Source organism: Mirounga leonina, unplaced genomic scaffold (assembly GCF_011800145.1).
Source record: "Mirounga leonina isolate KUSES-001 unplaced genomic scaffold, KU_Mleo_1.0 Mir_115, whole genome shotgun sequence".
In the NCBI taxonomy this organism is placed as follows: Eukaryota; Metazoa; Chordata; class Mammalia; order Carnivora; family Phocidae; genus Mirounga; species Mirounga leonina.
The window spans coordinates 16,243,172-16,259,639 of record NW_023270268.1 but is presented as its reverse complement, the minus strand read 5'-3'; the positions used below and the strand labels follow the sequence as shown (position 1 = coordinate 16,259,639).

General features: G+C 45.8%; 1 protein-coding gene across 2 annotated transcripts in view; it reads left to right on the top strand.

The window, feature by feature from the left end:
• Nucleotides 1-674: 674 nt before the first annotated feature.
• The window catches only part of LRRC3B (leucine rich repeat containing 3B), an 88,713-nt gene continuing 72,919 nt past the window's right edge, over nt 675-16,468 (top strand). For both annotated transcript variants that reach the window (XR_004677227.1, XM_034993529.1), the window contains exon 1: nt 675-819. The gene's annotated coding sequence lies outside the window, so the exon portion shown is untranslated. The remainder of the gene's footprint in view (nt 820-16,468) is intronic.

Below are 16,468 nucleotides of genomic sequence, written 5' to 3'. Positions count from 1 at the left end.
GGACGATCAACCCATCACCACCACGTTATGCTTCTTCTGCCAGTTTTATTCAGCTCTGATCTCAGTAGTTAGAAAAACAGGAGAAAGAATGGGGCCATAGCATCCTGAGAGTGGAGCTATGCACGGGGGGGGGGGAGGGGGGGCGACGAATGAAGGCAAGGGAGGCGGAGGGAGCCAATACTCCCACCTCAGCTCCTCTCCTCCAGCAGCAAACGCTCAGCCCCCGCCCTCCCTCTCCATTCCGGACCCTCCACCCGGGTGGCAACAGGGCAGCACCGGCGAGGCGGCGGCAGGGCTCCGACTGTCACGTTCATTCCCCGCTGCTTTTCCAGTCCCCTGCCTCCTCGCCCCTCCTCCCTCCTCCCCAGCCCGGGTTTGGAGGCGATTCCCCTCTAGTGACTGAGACGATCCATCTGGGCGAGCGGCGCTTCGCCTCCCTCGCGTCTTTGTCTCCTCCTCCTGCGAGGCTCCGGGGCCGGGCGCAGGGTCTGCAGCAGCCGCCGCAGAAGCGGGAGCCCAGCGGTGCTCCGCACGGCCGCCCGGGGCCGCGCCCTCGCTCGGCGGAGGCGCCAGAGGACGCCAGCTAGCCACGCTCTGCCCGCGTCCCGCGCTCCAGCCGCCGCGCACTACCGCCGCCGCCGCGACCCGGAACGAGCCCTCCCGGCCGGCCCGGTTCGGGGTGGGCAGCCCGGCGAGCAGCCGAGTGGGAAGAGCGGCCGCTGCAGTTCTGGCGGCGCACACCCCCAGGCATACGCATCCAACGCCTCCTCCCTGCGCCACGAGGATGGAGCAGCCACCCCGGCCCGGGACTGGCGCAAGGTAAGGTGCAGCCGCCTGTTGCTTTTTTCGCAAAGCGCGGTGTCGTCCCTCTGCCCGGGTGCCTAGGCCATCCCTTCCATAACAAGTAGAGGGGAACTGTCACCCCAGGTCAGAGCCATGTCCAAACCTCCGGTCCCCTTGGCGCCGATCCTGTTAGAGACCCCCTTCTAGCGAAGGGGAGTCGACCCTCTGTTCGCGTGCAGCCGACTGCCGTGCAATAGTCTGCAAACTTTTGTGCCCCCCTCCCTGCGCGGTGCTCACCCCGTGCCGTGCAAGTTGCACGTCTAGTTCTCGCGTGCGCCCTTCCCCCAGTCCTCCCCCACTACCACCCCCTGACGTTTGCATCTGCCCATTTCTCTCTCGGTGTTCTTGCTAGTCGACTTTTCACTCCCTGCAGCTCCCGCTAGAGAGGCGAGGGTTTGGGACCCAGCAGTGCTCATCCTGCCTGTGGGGGTTGGATAGGAGCAGAGATAATGAAATAGGAGGGGTGGGTCGTGGGGGGTGGAGGGGGAAGGCTGCGGCTACCCTTGGGGCTCTGTCTAGTACGGCGGGAGCCGGTCCATCCTTGCGAATGCCACCCCCAACTCGGTAATGAAACCCTTGGAGTGGCTTGCGGCTGTGCGCCGCGGGAACGGCTAGTGCAGATCCGGGTGGGTGAAGTAAGTCGTTTGGGGAGGGAAGTGTTGCTGGAGGGGTGGGGGAGGAAACCGAGGGTCGGGGATAGATCTGGTTGAAAGGGTACCAAAGGGCTCTGCTTTTTTAAAGTGGGCAAGGTGCCAGCTCCGAGCGGTCACCTGACGTGGAGGAAAAAGGATTTGAGTCCTGAGGGCTCTGGCCCGGGTGTGTAAATACAGATGGGGGAGGGGCTGGGCACCTGGAGAGGCGCAGAGAGTCAGAATGGAGCCCTGGAATGCCAGAGCCCGAGGGGGACCTGGGAAGGCAGGCTTCTGGGTGCCTGGAATGGGGCGATCTTCCCCTCCAGGAGAAACAAACCTCCCGGCGAGATTCTGAATGCGTTGGCATCTTAGGCGGTGACTGAGTGATCGGATCATGGACCAGGGATGCCTTTCCAGGCTCTAAGAGGTCCGCTCCTTTCTCCGGCACCCACTTATACACCCTTCCACCTCCACAGCCGCGTCCGTAGACCCACGCCCATCTTTCCTGCCCCGCGCTCGGAGTCAAAGAGGTCTGCACAGCCGCAGGGTGGGAAGGGGATTCCTGGCCCCCAGGGGAGGCGTGTGTGCGGAGTAGGGGGGAGTCCCCAGCGCCTAGCCAGTAGACAGGGGTTCGAACAGGTTGGAGGAGAGTGCAGGGGCGGAGGCTGCAGTGGGAGCCACCTTTCCCCCCCGCCCCTCCGCAAATCGCACCTGGGCGGAGCGAAGGAGTGGGGGAGCCCCACGCTGCTTCTGCAGGCTCCAGAGCGCAGAGCTGGAGGGCGTGCGGGGCAGGCGAGGGGGCGTGGGCACCAGGTAAGGGGAGACTTGGCTTCCAGGCCCGGGGACCCCGGGCACAGGTGGGTCTGTCCACGTTTGGGCCCCTAGGTAGATCTTTCTGGTTGCTCCAGACGCTTTGGCGGATGCGGGAAGGCAAGGCTCTTTCCTCCTTTGCACTCCAGCAATCTGGAATGGAAGACCATCTGCGGGAGGGGACCTAGACTGCCGTTGCAAAGAACGGGCAGTTCCCCAGGCTCCGTTTGTCCAGCTGGGGAACACACTGGGCTACCAAAGGCCTGGAAGCACCTCTTTTAACCCTTCTCTCTCTGAGGAGGTGCACGCCCCTCTCCAAGGAGCACCTTTGGCTGAGAGTCCGATTCCCGGTTCCTACTGGCCCGTAGAAGAATTTGGAGGTTGCGTGGGTTCTGGAGCTGTTTAAAACCCTCTGGCCTTGCCTGCTCAGGCCTCCCACGTGCAGGCTTTTAGGGGCACAGCCGTCTCTGCGGTTGCCCTGCATAAGTCTGCTGCTCTCCTGTAACCAGCGGGGAGAGAGCAGAGCTCCGCGCATTCCCCTTTTCTGGGCCCCACGCTTTGGCCAGACCCTTCCGGAAGAGACGTCGACTCGTCAGGGCTCCGCCGAGGAATCCTGAGGTCGGTCACTCCCATCCTGGGGTACCCCTGGAGCAGCGAGCTCCCAGTCTCCCCGCGGCAAGCTTCAGAGCCCCAAGGAGCGGGAACGGGGATTCCCTCAGCGCAGACTCCCGGTGCAGCTCCTGAGCACAAAGGCCACACCCTCACAGGCCAGGCATCGCGGGGGGATAGAGCGTTGGCTTCTTCCGAAGTACCTGGATACCTGAGGTAGGATCCCAGAATTAAGTCCGTCACCCCGGATGAGTTAGCTTCCGACACCCCAGGGCCCATTTCTTTTCGGATGCTTATTACCTGGGTTTGTGCTCAGATCACTTCCCTAGAAACAGGTTGGAACATGTCCTTCCTGTAACTCTTGAAGGAAGACTTCAAATCCACACCAAAGTGTCCCTTCACCGTTGCTGAGCTATCCTGGGAGACAGGACGATGATGATGATGATGATGATGATAATAATAATAATAATAATAATAATAATAATAATAATCAGCGCTCGTATTTACTGAGCTCTTACTCTGTGCCAGGCACTATTCTTGATATTTTGCATCAACTGTTTTAGATTTACTCTTCACAACAACCCTGGACGATGAAGTTATTTTCCCCAGTTTTATGGGTGAGAAAACTAAGCCATGGAGAAATTAAGTTATTTGCTTGTTGTCATCCAGCCAATAAGTTGTGAAGGTGGTTAGTTCTTGTGGGTGGAGAACACTGGGTATGCTCCAAGCTCTCAGCCCCATTTGGTACTGAAGACCTTTTGTCCACAAGGAAGTATGGGTGAGGGCTCCAGCCCTTTACTCCAGACCCCAGGGGCATGCTATATAAGTTCCAGTTCTTGCCTATGGCACTGGGGAGACTGATGGTGCATATTGCCTCTCTCGGAGTCTGTTGGGGGTGCATCTCGGCAGGATGAGATCCTGGTACTGGAAGTAAATTTAGGGAATTAGCCTCTGGCAATGGACTTCTTTTCTGGACCTTTTGGTAGACATTCCCTTTTTAAATATGAGGAGAACTGGCAAGGGGGGAATTCAAAGGTGCACAGAGATTTCTATAGTCACAAACTGTAGAAATATTTTTTTTTGCAAATGAGTACCTTTCTAGTGATTGAATCACAGAATATTAGAGCTAAAGGGACCTCAGATAGCGCTACTCCCAATCCAGAGGTAGGGAGGAGATTTGGTGATGTGCTCAAGGCTATTCAGTGTGTTCCTAGCATAACTAGTACTAGAAGCACTGTCTTCTGATTCTTGGTCAAAATAAACTATGTTGATGCATGAACAGATTACATCCACTGCTGTTGCTTTTCAGCCTCTTAAAACTAATTAGGAGAAAACTTGTTTATTAAGAAAAGTTCACTTTTCTATTTTTCATAAATGCCTCAATCAGCATAACCAGGAAAAGTAACTGTCATATAATGGATAAACCATCACAAATGTGGCTCATTTGTAAAAATGTTGCAACCCAATACATATACGCCTTCAGATCAACAGAATCTAACTAACCATGCAAACCTTTAGATGACTCTAAATAAAATTAAATGGATTTTCAATCATTTTAGCAGTCTTTTTGTCAAGTTGAATAGTTCTGTCTGTCCTCACGCCCAAATATTTGGGAAAATAAGAGAAATCCTCTTGAATACAATGAAATAATTTGGTATTATTTCTTCTGGTTTTCTGACCCTTGGGTCAAGCCTCAGGCTGATGCAAAACAGAAATCTGAGGCAAAACAGTATCTTTCTAGTGGATATACTTGGGGGTCAGAAAGGGGAAAAAAGTTCTTTGCCACCTTCTCACCCACTGGGCCCCTATAACAAAGGGACCTCTCCAGCAATTTAGGGATTCCATATACCCCTAGGCATTCTTGTAGGACAGAATTCTGGTTTCTAAGAACATCCCCTGTCTTTTCTCTGTAGCTATAGTATCAGGATGTCCTGCCCCTGGAGACAAATCAAGAAAAAGTCAGCTGGAGTAAACAGAGAGGGGGACTGGGAAAAGCCTGTTTCTCAGAATCACATGAGGGGTAAGAATTACAGGCAGACAGATGGTGGAAACTTGGTGCCTTTTATGTCCCCTGGAATAGGATTTCCATCCCTGATGCTGTGGCAAGCCAGGACAGAAGCCCTCAGACAGTGAATCGGGGTGGAGGAGGAAAAGGTGGTCGGGGGTGGGGGGACAGTGCTATCAAGAACCTGGGGTGGGGAGTCTATGGAGGCCTGGCTGATAAAGGGCTTTGGGGTGACAGGAATGGCCATGGAGAGTCTGCACTAAGAGATGCTCTTCTTCCCCCTTCCCCACCTACCCACCACCTCAGTTTGCTATCTGTGTTGGGTTGACTGATCTAAATCCCAGAGTCCCCAGTTATCTCAAGGGAAGCATTCACTTTCTAGAGAATTTATTAGAAATGAATATTGTCGGGGCTCCTGGGTGGCTCAGTTGGTTAAGCGGCTGCCTTGGGCTCAGGTCGTGATCCCGAGGTTCTGGGATCGAGTCCTGCATCAGGCTCCCTGCTCGGCGGGGAGCCTGCTTCTCCCTCTCCCTCTGCCTGCCTCTCTGCCTACTTGTGCTCTCTATCTCTCTGTCAAAAAAAAAAAAAAAAGAAATGAATATTGTCTTATGTGAGTCAGAAAAAATATGCATAGTTACACTAATCTTAAGGGAGAACCATGAAAAATCAAATTATCCTAGAAGAGTAGCCTTCTGAAGGTGGGATGCTGGTTCAGTTAAATTATAGCAATGTGAGAGGAAAAAAGACGTAACATTGAAATCAGGTATGACAAAATTCAAAAGAAATGGTCTCTGTTTTAGGAAGCACAGGAAGAAGAATCCTTTTTGATCTGGGCAGACATCCTGGTTCCCAACTCATATCTTTTCAGGGATGATAGGAGACTTAGCTGGAGCCTCATCCTGTTTCTGTGATGGGCATGGTAGTCATGCTCTCTGCCTAGTTTACTGTGGCTCCTATGTGGTGGAGTGTTAAAGGGCCCACACAACACTTCTGCTGGGACAATTCCTTTTGCATGTATTTACCTTAAATCATATAAACTGATTGCAGTTTGTTGGCAGAATAACAATTATGCGTTAAACAACATGTTCTGGGGGAAAGGTTATGAAAAAACGAAGCCCTTTTATTTGGAACACAATGAATACATTTATTGAGCAATACATAGCATGAATCAAAGTTCTCAGTTTGGGTTAGGTATTTGAAAATAAAAAAAAAAATAATCAAGGACCAGAGCATCTGAACTTGACCTACTTTAAATAACAAGAGAAGCCACATAATAAGTCTCTGTGGAGTTTGAAGAAGATGTTGGCAGGGGGAAAAAAAGGATCACTAAGTAGAACCCGAGAAGCTTTACCCTCATGGATTTTTTTAAATAAATATCTAATACCTTAATTTATATTTAAGTTTGAATATTCCATATGATCAATAAATTTAATATTTTATCTGCAGATTGTGACCTTGATGAGCTTTATTCTACAAGTGGTTGGGAACCATGAGGGAAGCTCTTATATCTGACATACTAGTATATAACTATACATGCTTCATAAAAAGCTAGTGAATTAATACATTGCAACATGACCTAGAAATGTCCATTGTATGTGAGAATGAAGTCTGCAATCTTCTTAAGAGCTAACAGGCTTGGAACATACGATTTTCTCAAAAGGGATGAGTTTCTTGTAAGGGTGGTATAATTCATTTAAAATAAACAAATGAACAAATATTAAAAAAGAACCACACTGATAAAAAGATTATTTTTTTCTTCAAGAGGCTCAAAGAAAATGTGTAGTTTCAATTTATCCTAAGTTCTCTGAGCTGCTTTTTATGTTAGCAACTGTCCAATGTAAGTGTCATATACTCTCAGAGAGGTTTTTTTTTTTTAAGATTTGTGCCTTTTCTTAGAAATAAAATAGAAACAAAATAAAAAAATAAAATATTGTGAGCCATGCTCAAACACAGATTAATAGTTGACAAAACTAAGGTATGTTTTCAAATGCAGATTAGGTTCTTTGTTTCTCTCTCTCTTTTCTTTCTTTCTTTCCTTTTTTTTCTTTCTTCCTTTCTATTTTAGGCCATTGATATAATTTTCAGTCTACATGTGAGTATTCAATACCTTGCAGGGAGAGTTGGCTATTTCAGGACAAATATTTCCCCTGGTGAGGGCAGGGAGGAGGTACAGTGCACTTGCATGTTTGTCCAAAGCTAAAGCACAAAGGTCATGAAATCACACTGGCTTTTTCTCTAGTCTAACCTCATCACTTCTGATTTAGAAAAGCGATGCTGGTCTAGGTCTGCTTACAGAGGGCTCACCCTGTCAGCAGTGACTAAGCAGTATACTTTCCTTTAGCTACTCTGGGAATTTATGCGCTCAGAAGACTCCTGGTCCAGTCTGCTGACCTTCCCTAGGTATCTGGTCATCAGGGATTATTAAGCAGGAATGTCTTCCATCCTCCTATAAATTATATTTAAGCTTGGGTTGGCGAAGGTAGGGTACTCTCCTACCGTGGAATGTTTTGTTGTACTTTGTCCAGGTGGTCAGTCTGTTTTTTGGTTGCTTCTTAGAAACACGTCCTGTAGACAAAATTCATTCCCTTCCCTAATGCAGGGTATAGTGTAGATTCTTGGTGTCCAAAGCATCTACTGCAAAACCCAAAAAGGAGGGATGACTGATAGCCAGTCAGGTTAGGAGGGCTGAGAGAGGTAACCGAGATGCCTCAGAGGGTAGGCGGAGGAGAGAAGGGGTAAGGAAGGCCAAGAGGGAAAACAGACCACCCGAAGGAAGAGAACCCAGCCATTAGTGCAGAAAGACGAAATGAGATTTTGATAGTAAGCCAAACCTGAAGGGTAAGATTAAAAGGCCTAGAAATCAGGGGCTAAAGAAAGTGAACAGGAGTGATAAAGAGCTAAAGAAGTGTACAAGGAAAAATAATGTACCCAAATAATTCCTCAAGGTCTAGGTCAACACAAAGGCAGGCAGGCTAGCTGCTCAGCCAGAGGGCATGGTCTCATACGTTCCCCTGTCCCTTGTTAATGGGGCTCCTCAATCACCAGGCCAAGGGCTCTTCATCTCATTGATGCCTTACAGCCCTTTGGCAGTCTGCCAATCTTAGGGACCCCAGAATGATGTGTTTAAATTCTTAAAATGCAATGCACATGATTATAACACTACACTACACACACACACACACACACAATACACACACACCCCACTGTGACCTGCTGATGTATATGTAACAACAAGATCTATTGGTGGGACGGATGGCTACCATCTCTTCTAAGTAGGAATCAGCAGCAAAGCTGATTCGAGATAACTCCAACACCTGTATTCTGATACGAAAATATCTGATTTATATCAGTGGCAAAATCGCTGGTTCTACTACTACATGTCAGGTTTGTAGCCTGCATTCATAATGGAATGAAATACTAAATGGTAGTTCAAAGTTAGTAAACAAAGTTGTCACTTTTTTCCCATTCAAGTTTGTGGATCACTTGAATTCTATTGATAGATGCTCTAGACGTCTGTGACCCCAGGAACCCCAAACCCATATGCTTTAGTATCTTCAGCTAACACTGTAGGTGTGCATTGGAACAGGCGTGGGCAAGTTGTAACAGGGTCCTCCTAGCTGCTTTTATCTCTCTGGGATCTCTCTCTCTCTGGACCAATTTTCACTTTTCTGGCCACAGGAACTGGCTTTACCTGCCCTATTCCTAGGGATCATGGTTATAGATACTGGTGGGCATTGGCAAATAAAGGATACCTTCAGCAGAAAGAGAGTCACAGGTCAGGGGCACAAGCAAGCTGTGGGATGCCTTTGTAAGAACTAGAAAATGGGCTTCCTTGGAGAAGCAGCAGAGTCTGGCTCCTGGCTAGATGAATATCGGCCTGTATTTCAGTTCCCGATGGCTGCCTTGGCTCCATGCCCTGTATGTAGCCTTGGCTAGCTTCACCTGACGTGAGGTTGAATTATCAGACTGCATTTCATATCAGCTGAAAGTTTTAAGTCCCCGCCCCCCAACGATTTTTTCCCCCAAAGCAGAGCTGCCACAATGGCTTTGAAAGGTGCACTTCCTTTCCCTGCCCACTTCCTGGTTATCAGGAAGTGGCCTCAGTGCAGGCAGGTGGATGGAGACCCACGGGAAAATGTCCAGATCTGGAGAATTCTTAAGCTGGATAATAAGGCTGTGAGTGATAGAGAGGGGAATGTGGTCAGAGAGTGTTTTCTAAACAGATCGCTCATATTGTCCCTTGTTGTGAGAAGATGACAGGATGTCCTTGATCTTGGAGATCACCATGTTTCCACTTGTTCTATTTGGTGAAGTAGAACCTGCTCAGTAGAAAAAGCTCTCCTAAGAAAACCTTTGACTTTGCAGGGGGAGGCAACATTTCAGAAAACCTCCTCTTTATATGCAGGTGGAGTATTTGGGAACCAGGCAACCTCATTCTACTTCTAGCTTTGACCTTAACCAGCTTGATATCTTTGGGCTGGTTAAGTTGACTGCCCTCTGCTCTACTTCCCCAGTGAACTGGAGGCTTTCTAGAGCCCCTACCAGCTCTGTGGTCTGTAATGTCAAGGGCGCATCTGGCATTGTTTTATTTATACTCCCTATGATGGCTTTCCTGTTCAGCTGGTTCAAGCTCACTTTCTTTGCTTAGGCCTCCCAGCCCTGACATGCCACAGAACCAATAGTGATAGGTAGACACTACACTCGACAGTCCTGAGAGTCTGTTGACCCCCGGAGCCCAGGAGCCCAGAATAAGGGGATGGTGGTGGTTGTCAGGGGTAGTGGTAGAAGGAAGTATAGCTGGTGGGTAAAGGGATAGAGTAAAGAAAGGGTAGAATCATTGATAGGTTTCCTTGCAGCCATAATTGTCACTCAGGAAAGCTGTAGGAAAGATGAAGGAGGGGTTCCTGAAGTTTTGAATGTGTGTCCATCTTCATAACCGTGTGATGTGTCACTTCCTGCTAAAAACTGGCAAATTACTCCTTGTTGCGTCCAGGAAATTACATCCTTAGTATGACTTAATAGCTCCTTCCTCACCTGGTCCTACCTGTCTCATCCTCGGTCACTTTCCAGGGCACATCCTGTACCCTGGTGTGTTCCAGCTGAGGAGTTCATACTGGGGAGTACCACCAACTCGTCACCCTTCCTCTTTCCAACTCTGTGTTCAGTGATATCATGTTGATAGCTCAGAATCTCCATCTGGTAGGATTATTGACACCACAGAAACAGATACTGCAAAGCAGGGCTCTTTATTCCCAGAGAATCTGCTGTTAAAATTTATCAGCACACACACTGCCCCTGCCCCCACCGACAGCCTTACAGTTCCTGCCACAGAACATGCCATTCCCTCTTCCTGACAGTTCACCTGCCTGGTTCTCCCTCCTTCCCTCTCTCTTTCCTTTCTTCTGTCTCTCCCTTCCATCTTTTCATCCACCCATCTATCCAGAGGTAGCCAGACTCCGTTCTTATTCCCCTTCTGCAACTTAACAGCAAGCTGAGTGACTCCAAGAAAATGTCTCAACCTTTCATAGGCCTCCATTTTCTCTATGCGAAATGTTGTGAGGCTGAAATGAGTTCCTGTGTATAAGGTGCTCAGAACAGTGTCTGGCACATGGTAAGTACTACTTACTTCTTTGTTTTTAGTATCAATCAAAACGTTGTTGATTGCCTACTATGTGCCCAATACTGAATATGCACATATGAAAACAGGTTTAATAAAATAACACAAGAAAGTATTTAAGAGCCCTGAACAAAGGCCAGTTAGTTCTTCCAGGGATACCAAGAACTGACTTCACGGAGCCGGGGGCCTTTGAATTGAATTCTGAAAGATTGCTCTCATACTCCTACCAAACTGGCAAGACAGACAGATGCATCCCAGGGGAAGGAAGTCATGTGAGCACAGTCACGGAAGTGGGAAGAGCATGACCTGCTAGGGTCTTGTGTAGCTGAGCATGAGCCCATGGAGGGAGAGGGAGTCTTTTTTTTTTTTTTTAAGATTTTTTTTAAGATTTTATTTATTTATTTGACAGAGAGAGAGACAGCGAGAGAGGGAACACAAACAGGGAGAGTGGGAGAGGGAGAAGCAGGCTTCCTGCCGAGCAGGGAGCCCAATGTGGGGCTCGATCCCAGGACCCTGGGATCAAGACCTGAGCCGAAGGCTCACTTCCTCAGGCCAGTCTCCTCTTAGCTCTGCTCTTCCTTTGCCTGCATGAGGACAGATCTGAGCTTTGGTTTTTACAAAAAAGTCAGAAATCCAGATTTTTATGGGAAAACTCCTGAAGCTTAATGGTTGAACTAATTCAATTAAAAACAGAACAAAACAAAACACAGAACACATCCGCAGGCTGTATCCAGCCTCCTGCAGAAGAATGGAGTTCTAGTTCCCAAGCTGGTGTGATGACGAATGGAGTTCTAGTTCCCAAGCTGGTGTGATGACGAATGGAGTTCTAGTTCCCAAGCTGGTGTGATGACGAATGGAGTTCTAGTTCCCAAGCTGGTGTGATGATAATAAAATCTGCACTTGGAATTTCTCTTTTGAATAGAATTCTGCCATTAACTGTGTGACCGAAGGTGAGAGTCCCTTTGACTCTTTGAGCCCCGGGTTTCTACCAAATGGCTATCATATTTCTCGTCCCACGTAACTTACTGTAAGGATCCTTTTGGACTATGGAGATAAAAGCCCTTGCAAAGAACCAGACACACGTTAGAATTATTCCCAGGCTCTGTGTGCTATGTGCACAGCCCCAAGCGTGAATTAAGTCACCCAAAGATACCTGAATGTCCTTACCTGCCTTTTCAATTTTGACACTAGATGGGGGAAGAGCAATGTAGGAGTGTTTTTACTCCTTCATTCTGGGAAAAACATGAAGGAGCTTAACATTCCATTTTGGAAGTCTGTATGTCAGAGTTCCAGCTGAAAGTTATTGATTGCTTCTGCATGGACTCAGGACCATGGGGAAAGGTGCATTCAACCTCTGTGATATGTGCTGGTGGTTTCTTTGAGGTGGCAGAGAATTGTCTGAAAGGAAGTCAGCTGCACGAAGTCTTAGTCAGAGTCAAAGCCTGCACTTGGATTTCTGGAATTTCTCCTCTTTGATCCCTGTCCATTCCAGGCTGGCTTTGATCATATAGGCTTTTAAGGAAATGATCGAACCTTGGAAGAGTCAGATCATTTCTAGTCGAGGGGCCGGGCCGGGTGGATGTTGGCTTTCCCGTAGCAGAAGGGTGAGTATGCAGCTAGCCTACTTCCTCAGGCCTGGTTAAAAGCGCTCTGTAATTGCAGCTTTGTGAAAACCTCAGGCCTAGTATAATACATTGAATCTTTCTGTTATTCTGAAATTTTGTGTTATTTTTATTTGTTTCGCTGTATTGCCTGATTGAACTTGATCATGAGGAGCTTCAAAGAGGCAGGCAGGAAATAAGGACACCTGATTTTTAAAAGCATATCATTTCTGGATCTTGACCTCACTGCAGAGATCTTATGATTTCTGCTTTAGATGCTGACCTGAGTTTATTTTACTCTCCTCTAAACCCCAAACCACTGGGTCTTCAGGACTGAGGTGTCTGGTGCTGCTGAGCTCTCATCCTTTGTTGGTGTCTGGGGTCCTCAGCCCTAACCACTGCAGCAGCCAAATCGCAGAGGAACCAAAGTCCTACTCCTCTGAGATGGATTTGAAACAGTTAAGTCTATTGAGTTCACATTATAGGTGACATAGCACATTTGACAGTAAAGAGATATTAAAGTCCTAACCCCTAACGTGACTGTATGTGGGAGGTAATTAGGTTTAGGTGAGGTCATGAGGGTGGGCCCCTCATCATGGGATTAGTGCCCTTTATAAGAAGAGATACCAGAGAGGTTGCCCCCTCTCTTTCCACCCACATCCACTGAGGAACGGTCTTGTGAGGATACAGCAAGAACAAGGCCATCTAGAACCCAAGGAGAGACCCCTTACAAGATATTGGCCATGCTGTCCCCTTGGCTGTGGTATTTTGTTACCTCAGCCCAAGAAGACTAATACGGGAGGTTACTATAGGTTAGTCTCGGCACCTAGCCACCTTGTGAAACATTTCTTTGAGCAAAGACCTGCCTGTGTTTATACCACTGTATGTGATGTTCACCACCAGCCAGGCACGTAGTAGGCATTCATTAACAACTTGTCGAATGAACGAACACTAATGAATGGAGTGACAAACATCCAATTTAGAAACAAACATTTGGAAAAAAAAATCTTTCGAGTATTGGGGATTTTCTGCACTCATGGTTTGAGATGAAGGAAAAATAAAATCTTTGAGTATACTGTGTGTGGGGTGTGTGTATGTATGTATATACCAAGCTGTTAACAGCTTGCACTTTTTTACTAGCCCACCCCATGGAGACATAATGATAGTAAAATAAATACAGTCAGCATGCTTTCCTATTTACCCAGCATGCAAGCAAGTGACTATTTCCAAGCATTTGCAATTTCATCAAGGTCTCCTAGAACCATTCTCCATAAAGAGATGCTGAGTTGGGCTGCTGACCTACCAAAACCTAATTGCCTGAAATTTAGTGAAAGAAAAAAGAAAAGTCATTTCTTTATAAGAAAGTCACCAAACCTCTATATTGGAAAGGAATTCTGAGGTCCCTTTGGATTTCAAATCCCTAATGGGCAAGTTGCCATGGAAGGACGTAATTTTCCTGACAAAATGGTGGCTTTAGAGTTTTTTCTCATTCCTCTGAGAAATCCTTCAGACACTGTGAGGTGTTTGCTCCATAGCTTTTGCCATTGGAGAATAGAGAAGCTATTTCCTCAAGATGCTATTCATCTTTATTCATATCTGGGTGCAGATGAGTTCAGAATGTGTGGGTGTGGGATTTGAAGGGTGAAGTACTTAGTAAAAGTTGGTGTGCCAGTTGTGTAATGAAGAAAATGTATTGACAATATTAAATTGCGGGCTGAAGCTGGCTTTTGATGTTAAAAAAAAAAAAAGAACAAAATTTCCAAAAGTGACAGCATTGTTTTTATGCCAGGGTGTTTCTAAATGTTGGGACAACAGTGCTGAGAAATATGGGTCTTCAACTTGCGTTGCTTTCTGCTGCCTCGCCTGGTTTTACCCTATAAGCCCCACATCGCTTTCTTTTAAATTGGAAGGTGTTGCAGTGTTTCTAAATATACATTCATATTGTACTTAACTGAGGGAAATAGATTCAGTAATAATAGGCAAGATTTTAATTTACTTTGCATGTTGCAGGTGGAAAAGCCAACTGGTTTCTAGAGAAATTAATGGTAATTTATTGAGTCACTAAGAAGTTACTGTTCACTTCCCAAGCTCCAAAACCTCTAACTCATCATCAACTTATATGGTGTTAACAGGTGAAATTGTGCATTTACTTCTTTTTAAAAAGTAGTGGTCTTTTCTCTACTTTGCCTTTTTTTGGTGCTGATTAACAGTAGACCCTAATTCAGAGAAATCTTCTTTCTCCTCAGTGTGGGTGGAGTAGGGGTGATGAACATGACTGTGACCAGTGCCAGGTAACATTTGTGGATTCTACCTGCAGCAGGTGTTTCTGGTAAATACACATGGATGTTCAGGGTCCTGGATTAGTAATGCAATGCCTAGTTCAGGGGATTTTAACCATTTTTCTTGCTATGTAACCTTTTGGAAGTCTGGTAAAACCTATGTACTCTTTCTTATTTTTTTAATGTAAAATTAACATTTTTAGTTTGTTTAAATTAAATCTAAAAATATTTTAAATGTAAAAATTAAAGTACATAAGATTACAAAGAACCGTAACAACAACAAAAATACCCACAAAACACTGATTCTCAGGGATTACTGGAATCTCTGTCTCACTGAACTTACAATATTATGCATGACCTATATCACTGCCAAATCTGTCATCACTATTAAAAAAATATCACTTTAAATAACACACTTCAGTAGTTAGCTTTACCATGCGATGTGTTTGAACTTGCCTGGTCTAGACTTGCAGCCCACATACCTGGCATATTTCAAAAGGCAGTGCTAACTTATGAAGAATTAAACATTCTCATTTAGACTGGCCAGTTTTGCGAAACTATAACAAATGATCTAAATGGTTGACTTCCTTCTGTTTATCCACGAAGAATAAATAAGTGTAGATGGGGCAGCCATTAAACAACCCAGATGTCTGGATCACTGAGTGAGAAGATGCACCTTTTCCCTTTTGTGGCTGAATGACTACTAGGTGAGAAGTTGACCAATAATTGTCTCTCTATATTAGGAGGGGTTATGAGCAGGAGGAATTAACTATTATGATTTTAAAGTTGTGATATGCATAAATGATATTTCAGGATTTCTGAACAACTGTGTTGCTACATATAAAAAAAAAGCTGTGATTTTTATTGGTGATATCAGATACTGATGACAGTAGTGTAGTCTGTTGCTTGTCTTTAGAGTTGAAGAAAATGCCAAATTCCAGTTGTTGATCAGTGTGGGGGGAAAGTCAGAAAAGACCTCCCACGGTTGTGGATCCCCTGCACTGTAGTCATGGCCTCTCAGTGGGGGACCATGAACCCCAAGTCAAAACCCTTGCCTCAAGGTGTGAGTCAATGCCTGATAACATGGGAAATAACAATGAGAGCAGTTTTCAGACAGATGAAACCCACAGAAGGGGTTAGAAAAGAACGTTACCGTCTGGTAATTTATTTAACATGCTAGAATTCGACCTAAAGAGTGTGGTTGGCTTAGTAACTAGTCTCTTTGGAGAGAGATGCTTTTGCCTTTATTCAGTAGAGCATTGGGTCTTCTTTGAGAGCCAATGGCATAATGTTGTGAATAGTCTCATCAGTATGAATTCTTAAGCTGTTTAAGGGTGGGTCTGGTGTTTTGAAATAAGCCAAAGTCATTTGAAGTAAGGCTGCTAAAGGTAGACGGTGATCAAGTGTGTAAACACCAGACTGGAACTTGAAAATTCTGAGGCTTCTTTTCAGAAGGGACTCATTAGCTGTCCTGGAGGCTGCTCCATCATTGGGAAGACAGGTAGGGGTGAGATCTGGAAAAGATTGAGTTTCCAAAATGATAGCATCCTTGGAATCCGCCTGCAGTCCCTGGGGTGACTAATTTATAGAGGAACACTCATTTCCCTCTATAAAGTAATGTTCCAAGATGGTTTCATAATATTTAATGACAATATTCAATAGTCATATTCTATACCATCTTAAATGGAACTGCACTCTCCAACAGAAATATAATACTATCTACTTACGGAATTTAAAATTTTCCAGTAGCCACATGAAATATGTTAAAAGAAAAAGGTGAAATTAAGTTTAATAATGTTTTTTACTTAACCCAGTATATCCAAAATTATCATTTTAACATATGATCGAGTTAAAATTTATTGTTTGTTTGTTTTTTTTTATACCGAGTCTATGAAACTAGTGTGTATTTTATACAGCACATTGCACTTTGGACACTGAATTTTCATCAGAAACACTTGACCTATGTTCAGATTTCACAAAATTGACAATTGAAAAAGCAGGTTCACATATCCACGTTGTTTCAAATATATTTGAATGTTTTCCAATAAATGGCATTATTGGGTTTTAAATTT